This window comes from Castanea sativa, chromosome 10, assembly GCF_040712315.1.
Source record: "Castanea sativa cultivar Marrone di Chiusa Pesio chromosome 10, ASM4071231v1".
NCBI lineage: Eukaryota > Viridiplantae > Streptophyta > Magnoliopsida > Fagales > Fagaceae > Castanea > Castanea sativa.
Window position 1 is genome coordinate 18,800,673 of NC_134022.1, and position 22,500 is coordinate 18,823,172.

A 22,500-nucleotide genomic window follows, 5' to 3' on the forward strand; every position below is an offset into this window, starting at 1 on the left:
TTTCCTTATTTTTAGGTGCATTTAATGCTTTTTAGGTCAAATTTGATTCCTGGTATGGTAAGGTATCAATTAGGAGTTATTTTGGAATATATTTTCTTGTCTGTCAAGTTTTATGGAGCCCTTAAATAGGCTCTGAAGTTTGTAAACGTTATTCATAATATTATTGAATAGAAATCAGAAAATGTGAGGCTTTGCTCTCTTTTGGTTCTTCAAGAACTGTGAACTTATCAAGGATTCTTCCTTGTGGCGTTCAAACTTTATACCTTTGGTTCGTGATTCTTTATAATCATTGGGTCAAGGTCAACTTATACCTTTGGTTCGCGTTTCGATTATAAACGTTGGGTCAGGGTTTCTATCATAAATCTGAATTTTAGCTTTCCTGGGTAAATATTCCAATATTTTTGTTGGGTCTCAAAGCGTGTCGATTGAGGTTCGCATCAAAACTTTTGAACCAAAGACATTGCATCTTGAAATCGTTGGATCATATCGCGCAGGCTTACCACAAATGATGAAGGTAGAATGGTTCTAGGTCCAACATTTCCTAAATATAAGATGACAAAGTTGGGCCATTAATAAATATTGATACAAATTCGCCGTTAATAAAGTAATGTAAATTTCAAATGTAAAGTTTACATTACCATTATCACTCTCTCCTTCATTGAAAGCATCTTGTAGGCCTTGGTACAGATATGCCCTAATAGAATCTTGATTGTGCTCAAACCACCTAAGCTTGTGTATTTCAATTTTTACATAATTATCAACAACATACTGTTGTGAAAGGTGTCCTCCAAACCAAATCATTGATAGAGCATCACCGCGAATCTTCGACATTAGTAAAAATAGATGTAAGGTCAGTTATTTTATAATGTAAGCAGCATTTTGAAGTAATAGATTGAAAATAATAAAACTGTTACCTGAAAGATGTATGAATAATAATCGCGACATGACACTTATTTCTATTAGCGTTGCGTGTGTTGATATCTCATCCATATGTTCCAAATGGAAAAAGTATTGGATACTGCAATGGATCATAAAATCCTGATGTATCTTGAACATTAATCAAATTACCACCAAACATTTGAACCAAAACTTCTCTGCCACTTAAATGACCGGCTTCTTCTCCTTCTAAAATAATAGCTGCCACTTGGGAAGCACTAGGAGGCAATATTGAGGTTGGTTTAGAGGTTGTTCTTTAATGAGGAGTTTACATTGATGTAAATTTGGACTTCGAGATAGTTGACGAAATTTCTCCACAAATGGGTTGTGCATGTCTGAGATCCTTTGAATAAGTCGCACAATATCTGCATGAGCTTTTACAGATTGAGACATTCTGCATTGTATTTCAAGATCAGTGTCGTAGATATACAATTGTAGATGCCGCACACTTAGAGGTGTATGTGGTAAAAGGCTACCAATTCTATGATAGATGGCACCTTAGGCATGAAATGTATATATTCCTCGACTATTCGAGGCCACGCTTTCATCCACATACACACCCATTGAGGTAAATGCAAACATGTTGTAAAACCGTATATATTGCCTGAAATGTCTACCCCATGGTGTTTGCTCACAAATGAGCTCTGTAAATTCAGGACAAATTGGTATATTGGGTAAGGATATTTTTCCATCCTTGCAACACATCGAGGATGTCTCTCGATGGAACAAATGGGCATTACAAAAGTGACATGTCTTTGGTTGTGGTAGTTGGTACCTAATGGTCTCTATACCTTCTTTAAAATCCTTTGTACAATTGTATCTACCTCGCATACAATTTATTACATGTGCAGTACCATCAAATCTGTTGTCAATACCTAATTTTAATTTTGAGGAAAAAATTAGTGGTAAAGAGTGTTATGATAGTTGTGAAAGAAAATATTAAAATTGTACCAAATATTATGTTGTGAAATAAGCAAAATATTAATAATTTTTTGAATATGCAGCTTGTTAACAATTAATAAAATTGATAATGATAAACATGTAAATTGAAATGAAAATGGTGACATTGAGAGACGAACCTTCTTCTTTGTAGCCATCCCCATGATTTTGATAATTTATATTTTCAACTTCTTGAGTTCTTTCTATAGCTGCAATGTAATTATAGAAAATGCTTAATTGTTGTAATTATATATAGAAAATAATGGTGAAAGCTCTATAGAATGATATAAACATGAAATTAAAAATAAACATTGTGACATTGAGTAATAAACCTTATTCTCTGTAGGCATCCCCTTGGTTTTGCTCAACAATATTTTCAACTCCTTCAATTCTTTCTGTAATTGCAATGAAATTATATAAAATGCTCAATTGGTGTAATTATATATAAAAAATAATGGTAAAAGCTTTATAAATATATTATATAAAACTTACCACTATTAACATCAGAATTTATATGACTTGGTCTAGCCTCAAAGTAATTTGCCATTATAGTTGGATAGGTTGGAGGGAGACCTAAATTTAATATTATAAACATTAACTTAGTAATTTGTATACATTGACATAAAACTAACATGCCAAAAACTATGGATTTTCTCAAAATAATAAGATTCCAAGCCAAAAACTATAATCTCACTGACTTCTTGCATAACCCTATGCTCAACTGGCATATTGCATGCCAAGTTATGGATATGTGTAAGACGACGACTTCATCTAGCCTCGTGATTAGGTGGTATTAGTGATGGGTTTGTTGATGTTGAATTAGAATGTACAACATCTTCTTCATTCAAATTTGCTGGGCCTCCCACTAAAATGTGATCACCACGCAAAGTTTGTTGTCTTTGTCTTGCGTAATTGGCACAATTTCTTGCCAATCGAATATTTCTGCTTTCATTGTCTTCTCTTTGTATTCTCAAGCGAGCATAATATCTCCATCGTTCTTGACGACATTCTATGTCATCGGTATTCACCATCACTGTATTTTGCGAACTCATTTCTACATATAATTAAATTAAATTTATAGTGGTTGTTGCACAGACATACACAATAGTCAATAGTTTTTTCCTTGTCACAAATAGGGTGTATTAAAACCTCAATAAAGTGAACTAATTTTGAACAAATTAATCACATGTAAGAATTGTAATAATATGTGTAATTGTAATAAATTTTATTGTAATTGTAATAAATTTTTAGTAAAATAGGAGAAATAAGTTACACTTCTTAAAATTATTATTTTAGGTAGAAGTTTTGAGAATATATTTAAATTTAGGTTATGAATTGTTAGATCAATATGACGAAAATATAATTTAGAAAATGTTTATTTTATTTCACAAACTCATTTATAGTTAAAATTAGATTAAATTTGCCGTACTCATTTGACACACTTTAAAACAAAATCATGCCATTTTGGTTAATTTGGATGAGAAAAAAATGTGTCTGTTTGTAACTTTGTGTGTAAGTGTAAGAGAGAGAAGAAGTGGCTTAGTGAATTTAGAAGTTGAGAGTTGTGGAGGTGATGAGGAAGATGAAAGTGTTTAAGGGTATTTATAGGATTTGAATGTACATTTAGTTTCTCACTTTACTGGATATAAATATAATATCAAACAAATATGCAAAGCAGTGCCGAAGGTTGAAAAGAAAAATATTGTTGTTTTACGTAAAATCTTTTTTAATCTCTTCTTTACTAAAGTACCCTTAATTACGTGGGACATACTAATACATAGCTTGCATTTTTTGGAATGAGATTTGGATGCTTCTACTTATTTTTACAATAGCTGAGTATCCAATGAGTTTTAAATTGACAAACTATCATTATCAATACGTTATTGCTTTTTATAAGGTACGTAATATTTTTTATGGAGTAGTAAATTAATAAGATTTATGTTAAAGGAAATGCTCTTGGAAAGGTCCTAAAATTTAGTAACTACAAATCCACGTTTTTTGTTCCCCCCTTTTTGGTGTTGTTGATGTTGTTCTTTTTTTCAAATAAAAGCTTAAATTTCAAATTTTATGGCAGGCGATACAGATTATTTTTGGCTTTGTTGTTCTTTTTTAAAAAAAATTTAATAACATTTATCAATTTTTATTTAATCCAAAAATTTAGTTTTTTAGTCCTAAAAGTTAACCACTTACTACACATCCATAACAAAAGTTAAAAAGAATTTAATATATCAACAACCTTTAAAACTGAGAAAAAGGTACGTAACATTTTTTATGTCGTACATTTTATCCAAAAAAAAAAACCCTATTTTGAGAAAAAAAAAAACATAAAATTATCCCACGTTCGATAAAAAAAAACCCAACCTGGCCACATTTTTTTTTTTTTCAAATTCAAAGTTTAAAAATACCTTATATTTATCCCACGGTAACGTACATCAATAATTCTATTTTAATGGAGATGTTCAATGTTCAAATCAATCTTTCCAATTATCAAATTATCGTTAAAAAATAATCATTCAAATTCAAATTCCGCTTGCCAATATATTATATTATCCAAAAAAATATTCTTGATTTAGAAAAAATTGCCGATTGCTTTTTTATTATTATTTAATTCTCACAAAATAATTTCCCATTTTTTCATAACCACTACGACGTGAAAAATGCAATCCCCATAATATGTAAACACCTTCATCTGTACAGAAATTTTAAAAAAATAAAAATAAAAAAATAAAAAACCTGAAAAAGAAATATAATAGAAAATAAAAGAAAAAAGGATAAATCTTTTTTTAAGTCACAAAAGGATAAAGGTGGTCAGGTAGTTTTCCTTATTCATCTGTACACTTTTTTTTTTTTTTCAAATACATGTTTTCCTCTTTTTTTTTTTCTTTTAAATCTCTTCCATATTTTGGGAAAAAAAAAACTCTTACTATAACTTCTCCATCCATATCCTTATATTTAGGCACTAACATATTTGATTTTGAAAGAAAATAAATGGCTAAATTTTAGGGAAATTTAAAAGATTAAGGTGGGGAATTGGTGTGACCCTATCCTTATATAAAAGTTTATCAAAAAATGAAAAACTATATGTTTAAAAAAATCTCATATTCTATCCATGTACTATTTAAAAAATTCACACTTTCTATCCCACGTTTAAGAACTACCCGACCACTTTTTTTTTTTTTTTTAAGTCACGTTTTCCTCTTCTTCTTCTTTTTTTCTTTTAAATCTCTTCCATATTTTGGAAAAAAAAGACTCCTACTATAAAACCACTACTATAACTTCTCCATCCATGTCCTTATATAAAGGCACTAACATATTTGATTTTGAAAGAAAATAAAAGGCAAAATTTTAGGGAAATTTAAAAGATTAAAGTGGAAAATTGGTGTGACCCTATCCTTATTTAAAAGTTTATCAAAAAAAGAAAAACTACACGTTTAAAAAAATCTCATGTTCTATCCATGTACTATTAAAAAAAATCTCACTTTCTATTCCACGTTTAAAAACTACTCGACCACCCCTTTTCTTTTTCAAATTCAAAGTTTAAAAACTACATGTACTGTTTTAATCCTAAAAGTTAGCCACTTACTACACATCCATAACAAAAGTGAAAAAGAGTTTAAATTACAAATATATTTATTTTACGGTAAAAGGATCAATAATAGTTAGCCACTTTAACGCCAAAAACATATACAATCATAGTAAAAAAAAAAAATTCTTAAAAAGAAAAAAAAATACGTAGAAGGAAAAAAAAGAAAAAAGAAGTGAGGAAATAGAAGATAAAGATTTTTTAGAATTCAACACTATCATGGACTCTTTAAAATCTAATCACCACATCATCAACTATTTAAATAAATAACTAAATAAAAAAATAAAATTTAACGCCAAAAACATATACAATGATGGTAAAAATAAATAAATAAATAAATAAATAACTTTAAGGCCAAAAACATATAAAATGATGGTAAAAAAAAATTCTTAAAAAGAAAAAAAAAAATACGAAGAAGGAAAAAAGAAAAGAAAAAAAGAAGTGAGGAAATAGAGGATAAAGATTTTTTAGAATTTAACTCTATCATGGACTCTTTAAAATCTAATCACCACATCATCAACTATTTAAATAAATAACTAAATAAAAAAAATTAACGCCAAAAACATATACAATGATGGTAAAAAAAATTTCTTAAAAAAAAAAAAAGAGAGTTAATGTAATATATATATATATATATATATAAAGTAGAACACAAAGAAAGTCATTCATAAACCAAAGAAAAGAAAACAAAAAGGAACTTGCAAAAGATAGAACCTGAAAATTTGTTGGTTGAATGCTTCTTTCGGGCCTTGTTCATTTTAAAAAAATAGTTAACGTGAAAAATATGGAAAAAAGAAAAAGAAAAAAGAGAGTTAATGATCAAAATATAAAAAATATAGAAAATTACATTTTAAAAAAAGAGAGTTAACATGATACATAAAAAAAATAAAAATAAAAAGTAGAGCTCAAAGAAAGTCAATCATAAACCAAAGAAAATAAAACAAAGAGGAACTTGCAAAAGATAGAACCTGAAAATTTGTTGGAACCTCTGACAATATGATGCGAACCTCAATCAACACGCTTTGAGACCCAACAAAAATATTGGAATACTTGCCTAGGAAAACTAAAATTCAAATTTTGATAAAAATCCTGACCCAACATTTATAATCGAAACGCGAACCAAAGATATAAGTATGACACCTTGACCCAATGATTATAATGAATCACGAACTGAAGGTATAAGGTTTGAACGCCACAAGAAAGAATCCTTGATAAGTTCACAGTTCCTGAAGAACCAAAAGAAGAGCAAAGCCTCACATTTTCTAATTTTTATTCAATAATATATAAAAAAAACGTTTACATACTTAATGACCTATTTAAGGGCTCCATAAAACTTGATAGACAAAAAAATATATTATAAAATAACTCCTAATTGATACCTAACCATATCAGGAATCAAATTTGACCTAAAAAGCATTAAATGCACCTAAAAATAAGGAAAATAGCTAAAAAAAGTTCTAAATACTAAAAGCCCTAAATTCAGGTAGGTTTGATTTGAAATAGTAGCTCCAGAATAGAAAAAAATCTTCATTAACTGATATAGAGTTGGAAAGTCAATCAGCCATTAATCCACGCCATAAATCACTCCCAATTAAGCCAGATCAGCCCTCAATAGCTTGGATTAAATTTATTACGCCTTCACCTTCCTTTGGGCCAAGCTTGGAATGCCCTGCGTTAGAATCAGCCCAAATATCTTGAATCAGCCCATTAAGTGTTTTTTTGATCTTCTTGGATCTTGCTCTTGTAATAGGCTCAACTGGAACATGCAATGGATCTTTGAATGCTTGTTGATGCTCATCACAAGAAATGTCTTTAATCTGAAGAAAAAGAAAGGAGGATGTAGAACTAAACTAAATATCTTTAATCTGTAGAAGAATGAGATATAGAAAGTGGATAGAAACTACAAAGCGTACGTGAGTTTGTGGGTTTTGGCCACCATGAAATGATACATCCGTAGAATAAAGCAAACTGCATGATGTTTTAAAAAATTAATTACATTTTTAACTGGGAGCAGGTTTTTATAATTATTATTTTTACATATTCAGATAAGGGGAGCAGTTTTTTTGTTATTTAATAAAAAGTATAGACTTATTAAAGGTAAAAAAAGAGTGATTTTTTTTTTTGTTTTGAAAACGTGAGATTAGGTGTTGGAGCATTTCAAATACCTTGAACAGAAAGTGTTCCTATTTTGTAAGCAACGTTTAGTGCAAGTTAGACATGTATTTTTACTTGTCTATCATTAAGTTTTATCTCTACTTAAATTTAGGAGTGTTGGCGGTATTTTGGAACAAAAAAAAATCTAGTCCAAACAGGTACAGCCCCTTAAATAGTAGTATAGATAATAGGAGGAAAAGAGAGCACAACACATATACTAAAATAATTAGTCAAATCCGATGACCACAAAAAAGAAAAAAATATTTATCATTCCCACTTTTTAAAAAAGACTCATTAATTAGAGAAAATATTAAACACTCATCAAACTAACCAAATAAAAGTAAAGAAAATATTAAAAAATTAAAGAAAAAATAAGATAAGATAATGATATGGAAATGATAATGATAACAAAGTAAGAAAACCAAATATAAACCAAATACTGGAAAAAAAAAAACACTCATTTCATAGCAAAAGTAAAAAGCCAAGAACTATTTTGACCCCAACAACATCATTCTATTACTGTGAAGAATCCCTTAATCTCTACCATTGGTGGCATTATTGTGGTAGGAAATATTCTTCACAGTTCCTACTTCCTAGAGGTCAGGATTAATAACATTTATCAATTTTTGTTTAATCCAAAAATTTAGTTTTTTAGTCCTAAAAGTTAGCCACTTACTACACATACATAACAAAAGTTAAAAATAGTTTAAATTTCAAATATATCAATAACATCAACAACCTTTAAAACTGAGAAAAAGGTACGTAACATTTTTTATGAAGTAGTAAGTTAATACTTATGGAAAAAAAAATTTAAATTGAATTTGACATAGAATTATACAAATGATAAATATAGTTTCTATTACAAAAGAAATTTTTTTACAACAATTTCTTAGATAACAACCACTTTATGTGAGGTTTAATACATATAATAATTCTTGTAAAGTCTCTCACCTGAACTTATCTAGTATTCCATTCCAATGACTCCTCAATGCAATCCAAAAAATTTGTGCGTACGTGAACCTAAGAGAGATAAAAGAATTAGGGTTAAACTAAGTATTTTAAATAAAAAAAAAATTTTAATCAACAAACCAAAGTTAGAATTTAACTCTATCATGGACTCTTTAAAATCTAGTCACCACATCATCAACTATTTAAATAAATAACTAAATAAAAAAAAAGTTTAACGCCAAAAACATATACAATGATGGTAAAAAAAATTCTTAAAAAGAAAAAAAAAAACGTAGAAGGAAAAAAAAAAAGGTGAGGAAATAGAAGATAAAGATTTTTTAGAATTTAACTCTATCATGGACTCTTTAAAATCTAATCACCACATCATCAACTACTTAAATAAATAACTAAATAAAAAAAAATTTAACGCCAAAAACATATACAATGATGGTAAAAAAAAAACTAAAAAACTTTAACACCAAAAACATATACAATGATGGTAAAAAAATAAAAATAAAAATAAAATTTCTTAAGAAGAAAAAAAAATATGAAGAAGGAAAAAAAAAAAGGTGAGGAAATAGAAGATAAAGATTTTTTAGAATTTAACTCTTTCATGGATTCTTTAAAATCTAATCACCACATCATCAACTATTTAAATAAATAACTAAATAAAAAAAATTTAATGCCAAAAACATATACAATGATGGTAAAAAAAAAAAAATTCTTAAAAAGAAAAAAAAATACGAAGAAGGAAAAAAGAAGAAGAAGAAGTGAGGAAATAGAAGGAAATCATTTATATTTTGATCATTAATCAGGGAGTATTGTAGTAACTATTTTTATTTCAATTCAAAATTTCAAAATTACATTTAAAGAGAGAGAGAGAGAGAGAGAGAGAGAGAGAGAGAGAGAGAGAGAGTTAACGTGATACATATAACAAAAAGAAAAGAAAAAGAAAGTAGAGCTCAAAGAAAGTCAATCATAAACCAAAGAAAAGAAAACAAAGAGAAACTTGCAAAAGATAAAATCTGAAAATTTGTTGGTTGAATACTTCTTTTGTGGCATAAGGTAGCTATGTCTTTGGATTACAATACCTACAACATGAAATAACAATTCATTAAGAAGTACAGTGGTAAAGTATATAAAGGAACCATTCATTTCAAAATTACATTTAAAAGAAAAAGAAATAAAAAGAGAGTTAACGTGATACATATTAAAAAGAAAAAGAAAAAAGTAAAGCTCAAAGAAAGTCAATTATAAACCAAAGAAAAGAAAGCAAAGAGGAACTTGCAAAGATAGAACCTGAAAATTTGTTGAAGCCTCTGACAATAAATATCTTTAATCTGAAGAAAAAGAAAGGAGGATGTAGAGCTAAAATAAATGTCTTCAATCTGAAGAAGAATGAGAGATAGAAAGTGAGACAGAAACTGCAAAGCGTACGTGAGTTTGTGGGTTTTAAAGTGTAGGAGTTTTAATTTACATATTGATCCTTGTTAGTTGAAAACTTGTAAGTGGATATGATGAAGGTACTTTAGGCATCCAAAATGTGGAATCTAAACAGGAGAAGCCTCTTAAATAGTAGTATAGATATATAAAATCACGGGGAATATACAAGTATAAGAACAATTGTCTCATTATTTTATTTCACAATCTCGTTATTTTCTTTCACATTCCTTAGACAAAGTATTATCCTATCATTAAATTTAATTATGATGTACTGTCACGGGTATATTAACTATAATATACTAGCCTCTGAACACGAGCTCACGTGCGTGTTCGTAGGCTTTTCTATTTTTTTGGTAAAAGTTAATAATTTATATCCATTATTAGCCTCTGAGCACGTGCTCTCGCGCGTTCTCAAAGACTGTTCTATTTTTTGGGTAAAGATTAATAATTTACATTTATTATAATTTGAAATTTCTACATTTTCCAATCACAAAAAAAAAAAAAAAAAAAATTTAAGGGTGTGATGAATACGTGGGGTGAGTTTTGTGGATTTGAGGAGTTTTAAAATTAACAAAAGAGTGATCCTATTATGTAGGGAGTTAGTGAGTAGATGTGAGAATTTAAATCAACGTAAAAGTATGAATTTATTAGAAGCAGAAATTTATTAGAAGCAAAAAGTAGGAATTTTTGTCAATTTACTATTTTAACCCTATTTTTAAGTTTTAGGTAGGAGTATTTTTGACAATAAAAAAGCAATAACTAACTTTCTTTTGCCATATTACTATTTTAACCCAATTTTTAAATTGTTAGTTAATTAATTTAGGGGTATTTTTGACAGAAAAAAGTAATAACTAACTTTCTGAATTCTCTTAATATATACAGATATATACAAATAAATTGAGATTGCTATGTTTTTCAATTACAAAAATATCTAGGAGTATGATGAGTGTTATACGTGTGTTTGAATTTAATTTTAATTTTAATTTTTTTATAAATGGATAAAGCAATTTGAAAACCATCAGAAAAGCGGTCCTCTTTTGTAGGCAATAATTTAGTGGGAGTTAAAGAAGTATTTTTACCAAGTTTTGCCCCTACTTAGACGTAGGTTATAGGGGTCTTTTGGAATATAAAAAAAAAAAAATCCAGTCCAAACATGAGAAACTCCTTATCTATACTAGCCTCTGAGCACACACTCACACATGTGCCCAGAGGCTCTTCTATTTTTTGGATAAGGGTTAATTTAGAGTATTTAATCTAATTTGAGATTACTACATTTTTCAATCACAAAAAAACCTAGGGGTGTGTGAGTATTATGTGAAAATGTTGTGAACTCTCATATCCCTTTCTTCAAATTTTCTTTTTTTAATTTATCTTTTTTATAGGCAATGTAGTGAAAATGTTGTAGATTTAGTATTTCTAAAAAATAAAAATAAAAAAAGTAAGGGAATGAATGTAGGGTTTTAACTTTTAACTTTTTAACGTGGGTTTAAAAAAAAAAAAGAAATCTTTTCGACCAATAAAAAAAATAAAGAAAGAGAAAAGTTTAAAAGCGAAGTTTACTTCTGAATAAGTGGGTTAGTAGGAGAGTGATAATATTTTATAGGCAATATTTTAGTGAGAGTTAAAGATGTATTTTTACTTTGTTGTCCTTTAGTGTTGCCTTTACTTAAATCTAGGAAAATAGGAGTATTTTGGAACCAAAAAAAAAATCCGGTCCAAACAGGGGAAACCCTTTAAGCGGCTGCTCCTGTTTGGACCGGATTTATTTTGTTCCAAAATACCCCTACACCCCTAGGTTTAAGTGGAGACAAAACTAAAAGATAGTTTGGTAAAAATACATGTCTAACTTGTACTAAAATATTGTGTACAAAATATTTTCTAACTATACGTTTATTGTTTTTTTTTTTAAATGGAAAAATAAGTTAATCACTCGACATTTATCCAAAAAAAAATCTGAATATCCTATAAAAAAAAATCTAAATATATAAAAAAAAAATTAAAGGAGAATCCGGATTTTTTTTTGTTTTAAAATACCCTTGCATTCCTATATTTAAGTAGAGACAAAACTAAATGACAATCTGGTAAAAATACAACCCTAATTTCCACTAAAAAATTGCCTAAAAAATAGGGTCACTTTCCCATTGATTTTCAAATTTATTTATCTACTTATAAATTAGATTCTTAAAATATAAATTATATATATAAAATATAAAAAAAACATAGTTTATTTTTTTGCTACCACTAAAAAATAAAAAAGAAAAAGAAAATAACATTATACCTTAAAATAAGATATAAATTGATAAGTAATGCCCAGATCCACTCAAACACGATAATCACATGTACAAGACGACTTGAATCTGAAAATTGAACTATAAGTACATGTGACCTAAATTGAATGGGATGCAAAAACTTAGACCATGTCGGGCTAGCCCAGCCCACGAACTTGATCAATAATAACCATTATAACAGTCAACGTGACAACTTAGTTTGTCACTGACAGCGCAACAGTCTCGTATTACTCTTTTGAAGAAGCTTACACTCTCACCAAGGGCCCAAATTTTTTTTTGACATTTATAACAAATTCGTATTTGCCGAAAAATACTGAATATCTTTTTTCTTTTTTTGGAAAATTGAGTTTCAAAGAGGGAAAAAAAATCTTGGGTGAGACATGGGCTTATACGCCCGTCTCACCTAATACCATCTCCCTTATCATGTATGTCAAATGTTGATGCAAATCAAGGAGCTGGTCATGCTGATCATACACGTGGAAATGAAGTTAAATTTGCACATGACCCTTTGTCACTTCCTAGTGGCTCAATTACAAAACTTAGAGCTAAACGTTTCAAGGAAGCACTAAATGGGCTAGTCCAAGAGAATTGTGCTGATTCTGAAAAGACCAAGATGGGCTCAGATAATAATCAAGGCTTAGTCCATGTCATCAAAGCACTTGAAGAGGCAAATTAAAATACATTAAATCTAGTAATTTAGCTTGTTTGACTGCCTTTAAAAGTCCAAGAATCCAAAAAAAAAAATGTGGGAACTTGTTTTGGTTAATTTTTGTGCTGTTTTCAAAGCTGTAATTATGACTTGCCTATTCTTGGAGGGTTGTTCCAGGTATATAGATGGGTAGTACGAATTTTAAAAATCAATTTTTGGTTTTCAGAAAAACTATTCTCCTTATGAGGTCTTGTGTTCCTCTTGGTTCTTAAAAGAACTCTTGAACTTATCAAGTTAATCTTGTGGCGTTCAAATAACCAAACTTATCACTTTGATTCTTGAGAGTTTCTTAGGAATTCTTGGTGTGGCGTTTTCAATCCAACGTAATCTTGGTGTTTCATCTGATTAGATGACGGGTCAAGGCTCAACAAATCTTGTCTAACGATCTTGGGGTTCCAAACCATCATTGTTATCGGGTTTCATCACAATTGTTGGTGAGGTTCATATCATTTGGTATCAGAGCTTTGGTTCTAAGATAAGTTTGCCTATCTTTTATTTTCATTCTATTTCCTGTTCCTTACTCAAAAAAAAAAAAAAAAAAAAAAAAAACGAAAAAAAAGAAAAGAAAATTTCTCAATCTTGTTCCTCACCTTATTCAAGTTCTTGACCTTTTTGATGAGTTTTGGTTGTTTATCATTTTAAATTACTGCTGGATTATTTTGAATTAGTTTCTTGAAGTTCGATTAAGAACTAAAGAAGACACAAAAGAGTGGAAAAAGGCAACAGTGTATGAGACCATAAGAGGGCAATAGCCGTTTAGAGTGAAAACACGAGTGCGAGTGTATCAATTCTTGAGTGAAACACGTGAGGGAGGGCCTGTGAGGATTCTAACCTTGTTTTGCACATTTTAAACATGGCCAACAATCAAGAAGAAGACACAACCGAAGAACTTCGACAACCAATAGATCAGAACCTCCAAATGCAAGCACTGCTAGGGGAGATGAGGCATATGTTGAGGGCTGAAATTGAACCTATTCATGAGAGATTGGATAGGGTAGAAGCGGGAACTCCTAGAGGCCAGCAACATGACATCCACAATAGGTAGCAAGGTGGGCGTGTTCCATGGCGAAATGTTGAGGAAGAGGCGGAGTCGGAAGAGGTTGATGAGCCATATGTGAACTGAGGCAGGTTTGAGTGTGGGTATGGGAATAGAGAAGCTAGGATGGGTAGGCCTAGGAGGGATAATGATTTAGGAAACATAAAGATTAAAATCCCATCTTTTCAAGGCAAAAATGATCCTGAAGTTTATTTGGAGTGGGAAACTAAAATGGAGATGGTGTTTGATTGTCACAACTATTCAGAGATGAAGAAGGTTAAGTTGGTTGCAATTGAATTTACCTATTATGCCATTGTGTGGTGGGATCAATTATTGATTAATAGGAGGAGGAATAGAGAGCCACCCGTGGACACTTGGGAGGAGATGAAAATGCTTATGAGGAAGCGTTTTGTACCCAATCACTATTATAGGGAATTGTATCAAAAGTTGCAAAGGTTAACTCAAGGTTCCAAGAGTGTGGATGAGTATTACAAGGAGATGGAGGTAGCTATGGTCCAGGCTAATGTAGAAGAGGACCGGGAAGCCACAATGGCTAGGTTCTTGCACGGTTTAATTCATGAGATTGCGAATATAGTTGAGATGCAGCACTATGTTGAATTGACGGATATGGTGCATTAAGCCATAAAGGTGGAGGAGCAATTTAAACGGAAGGGATTGGCTAGGAGGGGACAACCTATGACCAGTCAGTGGAAGACAGCTCCAAAAAGGGACGAGCAGCTGCAAAATAAGCCAAAATTTGAACCATCTAAAAGTGCCAACTCAAAGACCGCCACTACTTTAGGTAACACTGAGGCTTCGAGTTCTAAAACCCGTGATATTAAGTGTTTTAAATGTCAGGGGCGGGGACACATAGCTAGCCAGTGTGTAAACAAAAGGGTGATGGTGATAAATGCTCAAGGCGAGCTTGAGTCGAAGAATGAGGAAGAAGTAGAAAATGTTGACATGCCATCTTTGGAGGATGCCGATGATGAGCAAAATGCTGTGGCTGGAGATTTATTGGTAACAAGGCGAGTCCTCAATGTGCAGGTTAAGGAGGAAGAAAGTAACCAAAGGGAGAACTTGTTTCATACTCGGTGCTTTGTAAATAACAAAGTTTGCAGTGTCATTATCGATGGAGGGAGTTGCACAAACGTAGCTAGCACTTATTTGGTGGAAAAATTGGTCTTAGCTACCTTGAAACATCCTCAACCTTACCGGCTTCAGTGGCTGAATGAATGTGGCGAAATTAAGGTGACAAGACAAGTGTTGGTGGCATTATCCATTGGCAAATATGAGGATGAGGTGCTATGTGATGTGGTTCCCATGCATGCATGCCATTTATTGTTGGGAAGACCATGGCAGTATGATCAGAGAGTTAAGCATGATGGATTCACAAATAAGTATTCTTTCACTCTTAAAGGGCAACCCATTACTCTTGTGCCATTAACTCCAAAACAGGTCAGGGAGGACCAATTAAAGTTACAAGATCAAATGAAAAAAAAAAGGAAAAAGAAAGGAAGGCCGAAATTGAAAAAAAAGAGTTTGAAAAAAAAGGAGAGAAAAACATTGATCAGAGTGAAAAAGAAAGAGAGATGATTTCGGCCATAATGAGAGCAGGAGAGGAAAAATTCAATTACATTGCAAAAAAAAGTGAGATCAAGAGAGCATTATTTTCACACCAGCCCCTTATTGTACTCATATACAAGAAGGCTCTTTTATGTACTAATGATCTCGTCGGAACTTTGCCGAGCAATGTTGTTTCTCTTTTGCAGGAATTTGAAGATGTCCTTCCCGAAGAGGTACCTCATGGTTTACCTCCAATTCGAGGGATTGAACATCAAATTGATTTCATACCTGGTGCATCAATTCCAAACCGACCTGCTTATAGGAGTAATCCCGAGGAGACCAAGGAACTTCAGAGGCAAGTAGGTGAATTATTGGAGAAGGGATACGTGCGTGAAAGCATGAGTCCTTGTGCGGTCCCGGTGTTATTAGTTTCTAAGAAGGATGGAACATGGAGGATGTGTGTTGACTGCCGAGCCATCAACAACATAACGGTAAAATATCGTCATCCCATTCCTAGATTAGATGATATCCTGGATGAATTACATGGTTCTTGTGTCTTTACAAAAATTGATCTTAAGAGTGGTTCCCATCAGATTAGGATGAAGGAAGGTGATGAATGGAAAACTGCTTTTAAGACTAAATATGGTTTGTATGAGTGGTTAGTGATGCCTTTCGGCTTAACTAATGCTCCAAGCACTTTTATGCGTTTGATGAACCATGTTTTGCATGCATTTATTGGTAGATTTGTAGTTGTGTATTTTGATGATATCCTAATTTATAGCAAAAATTTGGAAGAACATGTAATGCATTTGAAATTTGTTTTGGAAATTCTAAGGAAAGAAAGATTGTTTGCTAACCTCAAAAAGTGCACCTTTTGTACGGATAAGCTTGTGTTTCTTGGTTTTGTTGTTAGTAAAAGAGGAATTGAGGTGGACGAGGAAAAGGTGAAGGCAATCCAAGAGTGGCCAATGCCTACAACAATCAGCCAAGTGAGGAGTTTCCACGACTTAGCTAGTTTCTATAGACGGTTTGTGCGTGATTTTAGTAGCTTAGCCACCCCTCTTACTGAAGTCATCAAGAAAAATGTGCCGTTTAAGTGGGGGAAAGAACAAGAAAATGTATTTAATCAAATCAAAGAAAAGTTAACTAATGCACATTTGCTTGTTTTACCTAACTTTGCTAAAACTTTTGAAATTGAGTGTGATGCTTCAGGAATAGGTATTGGAGCTATTTTGATGCAAGAAGGCCGTCCAGTTGCTTTTTTCAGTGAAAAGTTGGGTGGGTTAGCCCTAAATTACCCCACTTATGATAAGGAGATGTATGCCTTGGTAAGGGCTTTGGAAAATTGGCAACACTACCTATGGCCAAAGGAATTTGTGATTCACACAGATCATGAATCTTTGAAGCATTTGAAAGGGCAGCAAAGGTTGAACAAACGCCATGCCAAGTGGGTGGAATTCATTGAAACATTTCCTTATGTAATCAGATACAAGCAAGGTAAGGAAAATGTGGTGGCTGATGCATTGTCCCGAAGGTATGCTTTACTTTCCATTTTAGATACAAAAATGCTTGGCTTTGAATACATTAAGGATTTGTATGCACAAGATTCTAATTTTGGTGATGTTTTCAATGCATGTGAAAATGTGGCATTTGGTAAGTTTTATAGGCATGATGGATTTTTGTTTTGGGAGAATAAACTGTGTGTGCCTAAGTGTTCTTTGTGTGAATTGCTTGTGAGAGAAGCTCATGGTGGTGGTTTGATGGGTCATTTTGGTGTAGCTAAGACTTTAGGAATTTTTCATGCTCATTTTTTTTGGCCTCATATGAAACGTGATGTGGAAAGAATCTGTGAGAGGTGTATCACGTGTAAACATGCTAAGTTTAAGTTGAAACCCCATGGTTTGTACACCCCTTTGCCAATACCTAGTGAACCTTGGACTGATATTTCTATGGATTTTGTTTTAAGTTTACCTAGGACGACGAGGGGGAGAGATTCAGTTTTTGTGGTGGTAGATAGATTTTCCAAGATGGCACACTTCATTGCATGTCACCAAACTGATGATGCATCACATATAGCTGATTTATTCTTCAAAGAAATTGACAAGATACATGGTATGCCTAGGACCATCGTTTCTGATAGGGATGAAAAGTTTTTGAGTTACTTTTGGAAGACTTTGTGGGGAAAGTTGGGAACCAAGTTGTTGTTTTCTACTACTTGTCATCCACAAACGGATGGTCAAACTGAAGTAGTAAATAGAACTTTTTCTTCTTTGTTGCGTGCTATCATTAAAAAGAACTTGAAAACATGGGAAGATTGTTTGCCACATGTTGAATTTGCTTACAATAGAAGTATACATTTTGCATCTAAGTTTTCACCATTTGAAATTGTTTATGGTTTTAACCCATTGTCACCTTTGGATTTAACTTCTTTACCTTTGAGTGAACGTGTGAACTTAGATGGCAAAAAGAAAGCAGAATTTGTAAAGATGATTCATGAAAAGGCACGGCTGAACATCGAAAGGAGGACTTAACAATATGTCCATCAAGCCAACAAGGGACGCAAGAAGGTAGTGTTTGAACCAGGAGATTGGGTTTGGTTGCACTTCAAGAAGGATCGTTTTCCAGAAAAAAGGCGTTCAAAACTCCTACCACGGGGTGATGGACCATTTCAAGTAGTGGAGCGCATCAATGATAATGCCTACAAGCCTGACTTACCAGGTGAGTATGGTGTTAGTGCCAGCTTTAATGTTGCTGATTTGTCTCCTTTTGATGTAGGTGATGATTTGAGGACAGTTTCCCTCTACTTAGGATAGACCAGCTGGTAGATTCTACGGCTGGGCGTAAGCTACTGTTGTTCATGGATGCTTTTTCAGGATACAACTAAATAAAGATGGCTGAGGAAGATCAAGAAAAAACTGCTTTCATCACGAGCCAAGGGCTCTATTGCTATAGGGTGATGCCCTTTGGACTGAAGAATGCAGGGGCAACGTACCAAAGGCTAGTAAACAAGATGTTCAGTAAGCAGATTGGCAGAAACATGGAGGTGTATGTGGACGATATGCTCGTCAAGAGTAAGCAGGAACTGACGCATCTGGACGACTTGAAAGAGACGTTTGCCACCCTCAGAAAATATCAGATGAAGTTGAATCCTAGTAAGTGTGTTTTCGGGGTAGCTTCGAGAAAATTCTTGGGATTCATGGTGTCCCAGAGAGGGATAGAAGTAAATCCGGAGAAGGTACAAGCAATACTCAACATGACATCGCCGAAGACAGCCAAAGAAGTCCAAAAGCTCATAGGGAGGATTGCTGCACTCAATAGGTTCGTCTCCAAAGCGACTGATAAATGCTTACCCTTCTTCAAAACTTTGAAGCAAGCTTTCACCTGGACTGACGAATGCGAAGCAGCATTTCAGGAACTCAAATGTTACTTGAGCAATCCACCCCTCTTAAGTCCATCGAAGGAGGGAGAAAATCCTTATTTATACCTGACGGCATCAGCAATTGCCGTGAGCGCAACCCTAATTCGAGAGGAGGACAAGAAGCAGCTCCCAGTTTACTACGTCAGTCAAGCCCTCCAAGGAGCTGAAGCCAGGTATCCCAGGATTGAGAAGATTGCATTCGCTTTAATAGTGGCTTCACGAAAGCTACGGCCGTACTTCGAAGCACATCCCCATCCTGGTGATGACGGACCAACCAATCAGGAAGTCTATGAACAAGCTTGAGGTAGCAGGAAGAACGGTCCAGTGGGCAATCGAACTCAGCCAGTTCGACATCAAGTACCATCCCAGAACAGCCATCAAGGCACAAGCTCTAGCAGACTTCATTGTCGAATTCACCCTTCTAGAAGATGATGACCGCAATGACGAGACAGGACAGTGGACAATCCAAACTGATGGCTCATCAGCTTAAAAGAGGGGGGGAGTATGGGTCATCATAGTTACCCCTAGCGGAGAAAAGCTCAGGTACGGAGTTCAATTGAAGTTTCCAGCCACCAATAACGAAGCGGAGTACGAAGGAATATTGACGGGGCTGAGACTTGGGAAGGCACTCGGAGCGAAAACCTGCTCGTCCAGAGCGACTCGAAGTTAGTAATAGGGCAGATCAAAGAGGAGTATGAAGCAAAGGAGGAAAGAATGCAGAAATACCTCAAGTTGACGAAACATCTAGCCCAAAAGTTTGATAAATTGGAGTTCGTGCAGATCCCAAGATGCCAGAATGTGGTAGCCGACGAGATTGCGAAAATGGCCTCGTCAGAGGAAGAGCCAACAGGCATGGAACTAAGCATGGAGATCCAAAAACGCCCTAGAATCGAAGAAGTCCCCGCATTTGCAATCCAGGGCGTAAACAGCTGGATGACACCGATCGTGTCTTTCCTCCAAGACGGACACCTCCCTCAGGACACCAAGGAGGCCAAGAAGATCAAGCAGAGAGCAACCAGGTTCACGATCCTAAATGACAACTTATACAAGAGGGGCTATTCCATGCCTTACTTGAAATGTGTCGACGAAGAAGAAGCTAGATACATCCTGGAAGAAATCCACGAAGGAATTTGTGGAAATCATGCTGGCCCTAGATCCCTGGTAAGCAAAGTCATTCGAATAGGTTATTTCTGGCCAACTATGCAAGTTGACGCAGTGGAACTCATCAAGAGTTGTGACATGTGTTAGAGATTTGGGAATGTCCAACAACTTCCAGCAAAAAGACTGACGACGATATCATCCTCGTGGCCATTCGTACAATGGGGAATCGACATCGTCGGCCCACTACCCCCAAGTAAAGGTCAGGTAAGATTCCTATTGGTTGCAATTGATTACTTCACAAAATGGGTTGAAGCAGAAGCGATAGCGACCATCACCAAAGCACGAATCCGAAGATTTGTGTGGAAGAATATAATTTTCAGGTTCGGGATCCCAAGGACGATCATATCAGATAATGGGCGGCAGTTCGACAGCCAAGGCTTTAGGGACTTCTGCTTGGGCCTAGGCACCAGGAACCAGTTCTCATCCCCAGGGCATCTACAGGCGAACGGATAGACGGAGGTGACAAATCGAACACTGCTCAAGATAATCAAAGCCAAGATGGATGACGCGAAGGGTGCTTGGCCAGAAGAATTGCCTAATGTCTTATGGGCCTACAGAATCACTGCGAGAACTTCGACGGCTGAAACCCCTTTCAGGCTTACTTACGGCACTGAAGCAGTAATCCCTGTCGAGGTGGGAGTGGCCAGCATCAGGCGAGAGGCATTCCACGAAGGAAATAATGATGACCAGTTACGAATCAAGCTGGACTGCCTTGACAAAGTAAGAGACAAAGCTTCTAACAGGATAACGAAGTATCAGCAGAAGATGGCCAAATACTACAACATGAGGGTAAGACTTAGATGACTTGATGTAGGCGACCTCGTCCTACGCAAGGTCACTACAGCAAGGATGAGAATCAATAAGCATTCAAGGATCCATTTCATGTTCCAGTTGGGCCTATTACAAGGGCAAGATCCAAGAATATCAAAGAAGCACTTAATGAGCTGATTCAAGAGATTTGGGCTAATTCTAACGCAGAACATTCCAAGCTTGGCCCAAAGGAAGGTGAAAGTGTAATAAATTTAATTCAAATTATTTAGGGCTGATCTGGCTTAATTTAGAGTGATTTATGACGTGGATTAATGTCTGATTGACTTTCCAGCTCTATATCAGTTAATGGAGATTTTTTTCCTATTCTGGAGCTGTTATTTCAGACCAAATCTACTTGAATTTAGGGCTTTTATTATTTGGAACGTTTTTTAGGTATTTTCCTTGTTTTTAGGTGCATTTAATGTTTTTTAGGTCAAATTTGATTCCTGATATGGTAAGGTATCAATTAGGAGTTATTTTAGAATATATTTTCTTGTCTGTCAAGTTTTATGGAGCCCTTAAATAGGCCATGAAGTCTGTAAACGTTTTTCATTATATTATTGAATAAAAATCAGAAAATGTGAGGCTTTGCTTTTCTTTTGGTTCTTCAAGAGCTGTGAACTTATTAGGGATTCTTCCTTGTGGCGTTCAAACTTTATAACTTCGGTTCGTGATTCTTTATAATCATTGGGTCAAGGTCAACGTATCCCTTTGGTTCACATTTCGATTATAAACATTGGGTCAGGGTTTCTATCATAAATATGAATTTTAGCTTTCCTGGGTAAATATTCCAATATTTTTGTTGGGTCTCAAAGCGTATCGATTGAGGTTCGCATCATTTGGTATCAGAGCACAGGTTCTAAAATCAGTTTCCTATCCCTTTATCTTTTGTTTCCTGCTATCATCCTATCTTGTTTCTTTTGTGTTCTTCATTCATCGTTCTTATTTTTTTTGTTTTTGTTGAAGTGCACTAGGTTAAAATCGTGCACCCAGCTCCAAAAAAAAAAAAAGGTCAAAAAAAGAAAAAGAAAAAATAAAGACAACAGAAAAGAATTAGAAAAAAATAAATTTTTTTTTTTTTGTAGTTTCAATTCTCTCAGACCAGAATATCGTTTTCTTTTGTCCTCTTCCTTTGATTTATTATTTCTATCATATTTTCTTGACGTGGTATTTGTTTTTACACTACAAGATGAATTTCTTGATCAAGTTTATTAGTTTAATGCAGAACTGAAAAGAGGAAGCTACGAGTAGAAAAAGGCAAGAGAGTGTGAGACTAATATCGGGAAAAAACCAATTTAAGAGTGAAACACGAGTGGGAGTGACATAATTTGAGTGCAAACACGTGAGGGAGTGTTGTGAGGAATTATTTCTAACAATTCTTTGTTGTTTCAAAAGTATGTCTTCCAGGGGCGAAAGATCAAATAGGGAAGGAGGGGAGGAGTCGTCCATCATTTTGCAGGCTATGCAACAACAATTTGAACGCATGAACGTGGTGTTTAATGAGATTTG

General features: G+C 33.7%; 3 pseudogenes; 2 read left to right on the forward strand and 1 right to left on the reverse strand.

The window, feature by feature from the left end:
- The window catches only part of LOC142612164 (uncharacterized), an 8,506-nt pseudogene extending 7,675 nt beyond the window's left edge, over positions 1-831 (reverse strand).
- Positions 832-13,853: 13,022 nt separating this feature from the next.
- Positions 13,854-18,415, forward strand: LOC142612165 (uncharacterized; annotated as a pseudogene).
- Positions 18,416-20,679: 2,264 nt separating this feature from the next.
- LOC142612166 (uncharacterized) overlaps positions 20,680-22,500 on the forward strand; it is a 10,144-nt pseudogene continuing 8,323 nt past the window's right edge.